This window comes from Peromyscus californicus, unplaced genomic scaffold (genome assembly GCF_007827085.1).
Source record: "Peromyscus californicus insignis strain IS unplaced genomic scaffold, ASM782708v3 Scaffold_5__1_contigs__length_169319896, whole genome shotgun sequence".
Taxonomy (NCBI): Eukaryota; Metazoa; Chordata; class Mammalia; order Rodentia; family Cricetidae; genus Peromyscus; species Peromyscus californicus.
In genome coordinates, this window is record NW_026294573.1 from 99,432,923 (window position 1) to 99,441,646 (window position 8,724).

Genomic DNA, 8,724 nt, shown 5'->3' on the forward strand with positions numbered 1-8,724 from the left:
GGCCAGGTTGCTGTGGCTGCTGGTTAGACTCTCAGGGATGGACTCCAGCTCATTCAGGGAGCTGGGGGGATCTTAGACAGAGGGTAGATCCATGAACTTGGCATGAGTTCCATCCACACACACTCCATGTTTCCCTTGACGTTTACCTCAACACCAGGGCTGACTCTGTTTTGTTTTTTCTGGGTACACAAAGTAGGAAGTTCTTGTGTCCCTTCCTGTGGACTTGAACTTGTGGGTAGATCTTGTGGCCAGAAAGGACAAAGTTGACAAAGGGGTAATCAGTAGCTACTTCAAATGCACAGCTAAGTCCTAGGAAACTGTTCAAGGAGGAATCAGTTGCTATCCTGGGACTATGACCATGGTACCTGATAGAACTGAAGGGAGGAAAGATTTATTTTAGCTCATGTCTTCAGAGGGCTCAGTCCATTGTAGGGAGACCATTGGTTACAGTGAACATTGCATGATGGCAGAGGGGGCTGGTATGGTGTTGGGGGCTGGAGTCATGGGCTAGGATATCACCTTGAGAGGCATGCCCATAGTAACATACTTCTGCAAGCTTAGCTCTACCTCCAAGATTTCACAATTTTTCAGAACATGATCTATCAGGAACCATTCAGATCCAAACTATTAACAGGGTATGCCATTATGTACATATTTTATTTTTTTCACAAATAGCTTAAGTATTTTATTTGTTTGCAGCTAAACTTGTTAACACTATATACTGAAAATGTACTAAGAATAATGTTGCAGTTTTTGGTTAGAGTTAAATCAAAGGCATCCATTAATAAGGAATCTTAAATTGTAAATACCCCAGAAATGTCTGTAAGCCATTTGATCTCAACAATGATCTCTGAATAGCACCTTACTTTGGCAAACATTTGAATTAAAACTCAAGAGTTTTCCAAAATAAAGCTGTAATTAATAAAAATATTATATGTCCAAAACTAAAACAATTTTAATAAAGCTTTCCTTTCCAAAACAATAGTAAAGCAAACAAAGCATTTTGTAAAATGTGGTACTGAACAAGTCACAGTAAAAATAAACGTGTACTTAACTCTTGCTTCCTCAGTACAGAGGCTGCTCTCTGCTTCATAGAAAAATATACTCACCACCAGCCAGTTCTCTTTCTGCCCTCCAGCTGCTTCCATGTAACCCATCTTGCTATCTCTCAAGTTCATGGACTCCTTTTCTTCCATTGTTGTTATATACACATACATATTCCTAAATATATAAATATAACTGCTTAGCTCATGTAATGTTACTTATATTTACATGATTTTAGTGCTGACCACTTGGTTTTGGATGACAAATTTGGGGGAATCTTCCTTGGGGGATACTATTTCTTCTGTTCTCAGCATTTCTTAGTTACCTGTAGTTCTTTATCTAGAGTTGGGGCCCCATGAGATTTTCCCCTTCTATGTTAGCATTCCTGTATTGATGCCATTCTTGTTCAGGTCATGTTTAGGCAGAAATATTGATGATACTTCATGGCTATAGCTTCTCTGACATTTCTAGGAGACACAATCTCACAACATAGCAAACTCCTCTGGCTCTTAAAATCTTTCCTCAACCATCCTCAATGATCCCTGAGCCTTAAGTTCAGTAATTGTGCTACAGATGTATCAGTTGGGACTGGGCACACACTGTCACTTGTTCTCTGCATTTTGATTGGTTGTGGTTTTCTGTAATGATTTTTGTCTGTAGGTATAAGAACAAGTGGCATACACCTCTAATCTCAGCACTTGGGAGGCAGAGGCAGATGGATTTCTGTGATTTTGAGGCCAGCCTGATCTATATAATGAGTTTCAGGCCAGTCAGAGCTACATAGAGACCCTGTCTCAGGGAAAAAAGAAAAAAAAACAATGGATATTTAGAATATAGTTAAGAATTATGCTGGTTTAGTGAAATAGCAGTTGTGGGTTCCCTTTAAAGATTCACTAGCCCCCAGATAGCTGGCTAGGTTTCTAGTACCTGACATGATCTCCCTCTTGCTGAATGGGCCTTAATTCAGAGAGCTGTTGGTTACCTGCAAGGTATGTGTGCCGCTACTGTACCCTTAGGATCACTGTACCAAGCCGTTAATTGCTGTAGGTTCATAGACCTCATAGCTGAGAAGACTATTGGTTGCTTCCTACTTTCAGAAGCTTATATGACACCTTCTGACACCATAAAAGCTAGTCTTCAAGGAGGAGGCTTTCAGGTCAGATCCAGCTGTGATGCCTCAAGTTCTGTGTCCAAAGAACATGGTGCCTTTACCAATGAGACTTACCTTAAACCTCTGGGATGCAACCAAAGGCAACATCAACAGCCTAATCTCTCTCTCTCTCTTTTTTTAAAATAGCCTAATCTCTTGGACAACCCTAACCAACAACCCAGAAGGGAACTTCTCTTCCTGGTGTTCTGGCTTTTGTTAGATAGTCTATAGTGTTGGCAGGAAGAACTGTCAGGACAGATGGGAAGTTTTCATTTAAACTGTGTAAGTATACACGGATTTACATTTATTACATGTAATTTTAGGCAAATAGATGATAGTTTGATTCCTTATGACCCTTTCAGACATTCTTACTCTTATTTTGCTTCTTTCCTCCTTCTTCCTTATTTATCTCTTTCCCTCCCCTAACTAAAGCTCCCACTATTTTTTCCCATTTTCCCCTTCAAATCTCTTATACCTGCTAATGCCCTTTCAACTGCTCTTTCTTCTGCATAATCCCATCTTAGTTTCCTATTTTCTGTGATTACCCCAGTTTGTATACTCACATCTGAGGATTTGGAGCTAGCCATCACAGATGAGAGAGAACATGCACTTGTCTTTCTGGGTCTGGCTTACCTCACTCCATATGAACATTATTGTGTTCCATTATGTCTCACTCTGTAGCCCAGTCTTTACTCAAATTCATGATCCCTTTTCCTCTGCCTGTCTAGTTTTTGGATTACAGATGTCTGTCACTATGCCTAGCCAGGAAGCTCTCTAAGCACGTGGGAAAATCTCACTCTATGAACACATGAGAACATTAGTTGTGCTGGTCAGGACAACTGGAGCAGCTTCACAAAGTATTTGTTGGTTGTTGGGTTTGTCCTAATAATAATAGTGAAAACAGTGTAACATTTCAGACCTAACTCTGCACAGGTTACTCACAGTAGTCAGTCGTTTCCAACATGTGACCTGTAGGATAGCATGCAGCCTATGAATCCGGGCAGAATCCAACTCATTTGTAGACCATTGCAATGTCAGAAGGTTGAACCCCCCCTGGAAGCTTAGGGCCTCTTTGGGTGATAGCTGATGAGTGAGATAGTCACAGGTCAGTCAATTCTGTTTCTACTCTCAACAAACACTGTGAATGCTTTTGCTTCCTTATGACTTTATTGTCATTATTTTAGTTGAAGCCACCAGCCTTTTTTGTTTGTTTACTTGTTTGTTTTTCAGGGCTTGAGATCGAGCCAGTGCCTCATGCACTTAGGAGAGCCCCCTACCACTAAGCTACATCCATGGTCCTCCACTAGGCTCTTCACTGGCCTCCTCCTACCAACTTTGGCTTCACTCAAGACTTATTATACACAACCCTGTGCATCTGATCTATCTTCGGACACATGCTGCTGAAGTTTCAACAGTTTGAAGAGGTTTTAGAAGCACCTCTAAAGACAGATACATGGATATTAGAAACTGTGTTGGTTGCACATGTTCGGAAGACTCAGGTTCCAACTCTGGAACATTCACTAGCTATCTCTATGATTGAGCTATCTTCCCTCTAAGCCCCTCAAGTTTCCCTTTCCTGATCTGTGAATAAAAACATTGCATCAAACTAGGTCTCCTGGGATGTTTTCAGTGAGCAACGTTGTGATATACTGTGGAACTGACTTAGAGGAACTTTCTGGAATTCTTGCTGGAGACAGAGCAGAACAAGGCCCTGGGGAGGCATTTTAGGCATCTCTCCTATCTTTCTTCTCTGAGATGCCTGGCATGTTTGGAGACAGTTCCCATATGCAGGAAAGAACCACATGAAGATGTTCCCGGATCAGTTCCTCATTTCAGCAGGTGTGCCAGGCAACAGAGGGCTCCCAGCAGTGGAGGGGAAGTCTGTGGTTTGCTTTTACACGATGGTGTGGGTTCTTGTTAAGTTCTCTGTGCTCTACTATATACTTAGAAGCCACTAGATCCAGGCCAGCTTCTAGAAGCTGAGTCCGTAAGTCCCACAGAGTTGCTTTGCGGCCAGTTGTGTGGGCCAGCTGAGCAGTGGGTGTAGACATATACATTTGTACAGTTATGGATTTTAGTGTAAGAATTATGGTGTAGAAGTAAATACATATTGGAAAAATATTAGTGTCCTGATTTTGATATTATACTCTAGGTAGGTAAGATGCAACCATTTGGGGACACAGTGTGATGGTGAGAAGAACCCCTCTGTTCTACCATTGCAGTACCTTGTGAGTCTTTATTTCAAAGATTAAAAAATATGTGTAAATGTTTCAAGGTGGTTTATAAGGTTCTGTAAGGATGGTTTCATAGTTGTCTGAGTGGGGACCTCCCTATCCCCCTAAAGGTGCAGGCTCACTTCTTGTGCTTATTGTGCAGTGGGTTTTCATAGTGTTGTCTATCAAGTTTGTGTTGTGTTTGATCAGCATCAAGGCCAGCCTTCGAAATCACACGGTGAGTGCTGAGCCTTTTGGATGCCTGGTTTCCAAAGCATGCCCTACTTCTTTCTGCTTTGAGGCTCCCCAGCCTCCCTTGGCTCTGGAACGTTCATGCAAAGGGCTGAAGAGTAGCCTGGCTGATGGAGAGTAACCTGACATATGAAGAGTAGCCTGGCCGATGGAGAGTAGCCTGGCTGATGAAGAGTAGCCTGGCCGATGGAGAGTAGCCTGGCTGATGGCTTACACAGATTTCTGAGGGCAGCAGGAAAAATAGGATGCAGCCCTGTAGTCAGTCATTTGAGGGTCCAGTTAGTTCAGATTCAATTCTACAAAGGAACTTATGGGTTGGGAATGTTGATGGTTCTGAAAAGAAGAGGAAAAATTGAGAAATAATCCTTGTAGGCAGAATAATGCACCCCATCTTCTCAAAGAGGTCCACCTCATGTTTAGAATCTGAACATTGTCACATGGCAAAGAGGAATTAAGACTCTAATCAACTTACATGGTACAAGGAGTTTATCATGGCCTGTTCTAATAGCTCCATGTAATCGTAAGTGTCCTTAAAGGTAGCAGAGAGAGGCAGAGAAAGTGAGGGGATGACAGCTGGGTATCCCAGTACTGGCTTTGAAGGAGGAAGGGACCATGAGTCAAAGAATGTGGGTGGGCTCTGGAAGCTAGGAGAAGCAAGGAAATGTGTTCTCTCTAAAGCCTCCAGAATGGAGTACAGCTCTGCCAGCACCTTGATTTTAGTCAAGTCAGATCCATGCTTGGTTTCTGATTTATAAAAATGTAAAATAATAAATTTGTGCTATTTTAAGCAATTGAATTTGTACTAATTTGTTATAGCATACTAGAAGTCATATACCATGCTGATAAACTGAAAACAGATACACTCCTGCAGCAATAATATTTCACTAATTAGTGGAGGCTCAAGGCTCAGGAATCAGTGAAGAGAATCCTGGGACTAAGTGAAGAAAAATCTGAGGTAGTGGGTTGGGAAAAGGCAAGAAGCTTGAGTTTAAGACTTAGGGTCTTATGGACAAGGGGATGCATGCTAGGGAGAAAGGGCTGGCAAGATGGCTCAGTAGGCAAAGATGATTTCTGCCAAGTCTGCTGATCTGAGTTCAATCCTCAGGATCCACATGGTGGAAGAACTGGTTTTCTCATGCTGCCCTCTGACCTCCACATACATGCCATGGCACACACGTACCCATATGTAAGATAAATAAATAAATAAATAAATAAATAAATAAATAAATAAATAAATATAATTAAAAGAACCCTTTAAAAGAAAAGAGTCAGGCCAAACCCATGTGATCCTAGAAGCAGTTTTAAGGATTTGGGACCAATGAGTTATTAGCATAGAGGTGAGCCTTGGATGGGAAAGTACACATGCCAATGATGGGTTTAGGGAACACAGAAAGGTTGTAGAAGTGTGGGAAGTTTACATTTCTATCGGAGTTCTTTGGCAGGGGCAAATGTTGAAAATTTCTAGTCTTAACTTTTTCCATGTATAAAATGGGGGTGCAGAGTACTGGGATTTCTTGTAGATTAGAACAAGTCCTGTGAGACTTGATAAAGGACCCCAGTGAGGTCTTTGGGAATAACATGACTGTGTGGATTACAGCATTTCAGTAGTATGAGGTCAGTGTCTTGGGCTCAGCCTCATTTAGAACCTGTGGTAAGCAGTAGAGTATGGCTTCCTCCTCAGCAGAGGAACTGTGTTCCACCTGTGAGTATTCACCATCTTGTTTAAATGTAGAAGTGATGACCATAGCAGGTGCCAGTGCTCAGTGGCCAGAGAACTTTGTAGAGCTGTTTATATCTACTGTGCTTCATGACATCAAGTTCAAATTCTTTCCTACTTGCCATTTCTAATTCCTCAGGACAGAAAAATAATGGGCCAAAAAAGAGGGGTAGAGGACTATGGACCCCCAAATCTCTCAATTCTGGAGCATTAAGCATACCAGAAACCTAAAACACTGAATTCGGTAAAATTGTCTTTGCATTCTGTTTGATTTTGTACACTTTTCAGTTTCTCACAAACCTTTTACTGACAGAGCATTGTAGCATCTGCCAGTGATAGGGCAACCAGAGGGTTTGGCAGCTTGTGGGTGGGAGTTTCAGGGTTTGGGGACTTGGCTGCAGTTAGATTGGGCTGTTGGAGTGGGCGGATGAAACTGTGTATTGGTGATGGTCTTTGCTTTTCCTAAATCACAATTGCATCACATGAGGGAGCTGAGTTTATGTTGAGCATTGCAAAAGCTCCTGGGAAAAGGGCAAAACTGGTTTGAGTGCGTAAGAAATTTATTTATGGCAATCATGGTATCAAACTGAGATAGGATACTGTTGAGAATCTGGACCATTTTATGGTGGAGGGAGAAAATTCATTTTAGTTTTGTAAGTAAGCAACATATAGTAGAGTCACTTTGTAGTTAGAATGATTTTTTTGAGTCTTAGTGTGCTTTTCATAGGGCAGCAGATAGGATATTCTTATTTTACTGATTCAAATAAGGATGGATTTGGGGAAGAAATATCAGTGAGAAAAGAAAAAAATAAAGCTGAGCAGAAAGAAAAGGGCCAACTTCACAGGAGGAGGTTGGAGGCTGTTAAGCATAGCTGGCCAGGTTTCTTGTGACCCGTCTGCACTACAGCACAGTATGGCTGACTCCTGGACACAGGGTCACAGCTCTCTGGGGGCTTAAGATGACTCACACATTAGGTTCCGTCTAAGATTTATCGGCCGTGCTGAAATATGGCTTCTTTCTTTGATTTGACTTTAGTTTTTAATTTGTGGTAGCCTGGTTTCTAGTGATCATATTAAGTGATAGAAAGGTAATTGTATCAGTTTTTTTTTTTTTCAGATAAGATTAGAAAACCAGCCGGGCGGTGGTGGCGCACGCCTTTAATCCCAGCACTTGGGAGGCAGAGGCAGGCGGATCTCTGTGAGTTCGAGGCCAGCCTGGGCTACCAAGTGAGTTCCAGGAAAGGCGCAAAGCTACACAGAGAAACCCTGTCTCAAAAAACCAAAAAAAAAAAAAAAAAAAAAAAAAAAGATTAGAAAACCAGAGTTGACTCTTCATTTTTTCACATTACTCTTTAACATGGTCATCTTAGGGGAGGTTCAGAATAGGATGCTTGCAATGTCGTGTGCTGTGACTCATCTACTGATAACTCAGATGGGGAATGTAAAGGACTTCACTTCCCCACATCATGGCTTTCCACTCTCTTTCTGTGAAGTCTTTCACTTCCTTTCATGGCATCTTTAATATCTGAATTTTAATTGGGGTTCAATTGACGTACAAGAAGCCACACATGTCTGAAAAGTGCATCTGGATGGATTTTGACATGTGTGTACCTGTGAACGGTGGTGCCCTCCAGCTCTCCAGTGCCCCTCTGTCTCTTCTCCCCTTTGCCCAGACTCCTGAGCTGCTTCCCACCACTAAAGATGAGTTGATACTTCCTAGAATTTCATAGAAATTGAAACATAAAAGATCTGCCACTGAAAACCTGGTTTGTTTTATTTTCTGTAATTAGTTTGAGATTAATCCATGCAGTTATCCATATCAATCGTCCATTTCTTTTGACTTGATGCCACTTGACTGAAGTTAACAAGACAGAACTATTGTTTTTGATTAGTTTTACATATAAGGTACATTTTTAGAAAAATAAATTAAGTACCAACCATGTACCAGTTTGTTTTCCTCTGCACATTATTATTATTATTATTATTATTATTATTATTAGAGATTTTAAATTTTGTTTTTATTTCCTGTGTATGAATGTTTTGCCTGAAAGTATGTTTGTGTACCACATGTGTGCAGTACCTGTGGAGATCAGAAGAGGGCGTTGGATACCCTGGGACACAAATTACAGGTGGTTGTGAGCTGTCGTGTGGGTACTGGGAATTGAACCTGGGTCCTCTGGAAGAGAGGCCAGCACTTTTAACATCTGAGCCATCTCTCCAGCTCTGCTTTATTGTCTTTTAAATCAATTATGGTTGTATAGCAAAAGTGAGAGGAAGAGATTTCCCACATGCCCCCTAGGCCCCCACATGCATAGCTTTCCTCACTATGAGCATCCTCCACTGGAGTG

The 8,724-nt window shown here is 41.5% G+C and overlaps 1 long non-coding RNA gene across 3 annotated transcripts in view; it reads left to right on the top strand.

The window, feature by feature from the left end:
- LOC128097378 (uncharacterized) overlaps nucleotides 1-5,276 on the top strand; it is a 38,484-nt gene extending 33,208 nt beyond the window's left edge. For all 3 annotated transcript variants that reach the window (XR_008213852.1, XR_008213851.1, XR_008213853.1), the window contains exons 2-3: nucleotides 2,342-2,476; nucleotides 3,425-5,276. This is a non-coding gene — a long non-coding RNA (uncharacterized LOC128097378). The remainder of the gene's footprint in view (nucleotides 1-2,341; nucleotides 2,477-3,424) is intronic.
- The last annotated feature ends 3,448 nt before the right edge of the window (nucleotides 5,277-8,724 follow it).